The sequence below is a fragment of the Gossypium arboreum genome, chromosome 3, assembly GCF_025698485.1.
Source record: "Gossypium arboreum isolate Shixiya-1 chromosome 3, ASM2569848v2, whole genome shotgun sequence".
NCBI classification, from domain to species: Eukaryota; Viridiplantae; Streptophyta; class Magnoliopsida; order Malvales; family Malvaceae; genus Gossypium; species Gossypium arboreum.
Window position 1 is genome coordinate 45,798,841 of NC_069072.1, and position 2,267 is coordinate 45,801,107.

The 2,267-nt window shown below is 34.8% G+C and overlaps 1 non-coding gene across 1 annotated transcript; it reads left to right on the top strand.

Annotated features, from left to right (window-relative positions):
• The first annotated feature begins 1,139 nt into the window (after positions 1-1,139).
• On the top strand, positions 1,140-1,245 carry LOC128291070 (small nucleolar RNA R71). The gene has a single exon (XR_008280846.1). It is a non-coding gene; the product is annotated as a small nucleolar RNA R71 (small nucleolar RNA).
• The last annotated feature ends 1,022 nt before the right edge of the window (positions 1,246-2,267 follow it).

The following is a 2,267-nucleotide window of genomic DNA, read 5'->3' on the forward strand; positions in this document are numbered from 1 at the left end:
CTTATTCTGTAGGAACGCACTACATTCCTTCGTTAATGCTACAGTCTCAAACTCACTAAACTTCTTATTCTTGGAAATAATGTCCTTCATGAACTTGACATAATTGGGCATTTGTTCTAAAGCTTCTACCAAAGGTATATTAATGTGAAGCTGCTTTAGAATATCCAAAAAATTCTCAAATTGCACCTCATGTTTTTGCTACTTGATTCTTTTTAGATACGGAAGTGTTGGATCCTTAGCTTAAATTAGACAACTTTTCTAAGGAATTGTATCTGCATCTAAAGAAGGTGTTAGCTTATCAAAATTCACTAATTTAGATTTTACCACTTCAAACTTTTCAGCATCTGAAATTTCTGGTGCTAAAATCTCAATTGTCGGTTGATTTTCCTTTTTCTTGATAGGTTTTTCTTCAACCATAACTACCTTGGGTTCCAAAGTCTTACCACTTCATAAAGTAACTACCTTGCAGTGTTCCTTACCCAAATTCCTTGTATTTTTCGTGTCACTTGGCAAGGCTCCTTGTGGTCTATTATGAAGTTTTGTAGCTAACTAACCCATTTTGTTCTCCAAATTTTTCAGTGTTGCTACTTGGATTTGGATTAAGGCTACTTGGATTTGGATTAAAGCGTCATTCTTCTCCATGTGAACCTTTAACAAATTCTCCAAACTATTAGACGATTTAGCTTGTGGTAGCTTCAGAATATGTTAATTGAAATCTTAAGGTTGATTTGCTTTATGTTGCATGTAATTGTTGTTCGGTCCTCCTCATTGGTTACTCCAAGAAAAGTTTGGATGGCTTGACATGAAGGATTATAGAAGTTGGACTATGGTCCTTGTCCACTTCTATTCTGGTGTTGATTCCCTACGTAGTAGTAAACTGTTTCAGCATTGAAGAGATAGAAGATACCTCAACTGAGAGTGAAGTGAGGGTGTCTATTTCATGCACTCCAGCAACTCATCTTCCTAAAGCTACTCAATTTTTCGGCCACTGGTAGTTATTACTGGTTGTTCTCTCGATAATGTCATAAGCCTCATTATAAGGCTTCGATAAGATAGCGTCATTCACAGAAGCATCTACCACCAACCTTGTGTGTGCGTTGAGACCATTATAAAATGTCTCCAACTGGATGCAATGTGGAATCCCGTGGTGTGGGCATCTACGAAGTAACTCCTTAAATCTTTCCCATGCCTCATATAGGGATTCATCATCCATCTACTGAAAAGTGATAATCTCATTCCGTAACTTAGTATTTTTACTAGGTGGGAAATACTTTGCCAGAAAACGTTCAGCTAATTCTTGCCAAGTAGATATTAAATTGGGAAGCAACGAATTAGGCCATGCTTATGCTCAATCTCTCAATGAGTATAAAAACAACTTCAATCTCAATGTGTCTTCAGTTACACTGGTTATCTTAAAGGAATCGCTCACCTCCATGAATAGTTAAAGGTGAAGGTGTAAATCTTCTGTGGGAATTCCACTAAATTGGCCTATTGTCTGAAGCATTTGAAAAATCACGAGCTTCAATTCAAATTATGATGCCTCGATCTCCAGTCTCCTAATTCCATGATTTAACCCATTAAAAAGGGGCACAACGTACTGCCTTATAGCTCGATCCCTATAATCAGCAACAAAGATTGGATTATGAACATTAGCGACTCCATTCCCTTGAACATCATTTTGATTTTCAAAGTCCATCTCTTCAACTTGTCTTTAGGCTAATATTTCTCATCTTCTTTGTCTAAATGTCCGCTCAATTTCAGGGTCTACAGGAAGTAGATCGATGATATGATCTATGCTCATAAACACCTAAAAAGATAGTCACAAAAAAATAAAAATAAATAAACCAAATTGCAAGAAATAATTTCACGAATAATGATTAAATTAACAGTCCCTGACATCGGTGCCAAAAACTTGTAACGCGTAGGCTTGTGCAAATATACACAGTCGTTATCAAGTAATAAGTAAATATAAGAGTTATCGTCTCGACAATGACTGTATATGTTAAACTAATAATAGTAAAATTAAATATTACAAGTTGGTAAGAAAACACAATAATTTTGATTGGTAGGTGTTAAATTAAATTAATTAAATGCAAATGAATTAATCTAAATGCAATGAATGAAATGAACAACAAATTCACAAGTTTAAAAACAATAACATGAATAAGCTAGAATAATTACAACATTCGACTTAATTTATTTTTCATCATGCTTAACAATGTTCAAAAAACTATTCCATGACAACTTGATCTTTCATTAACTGGGAA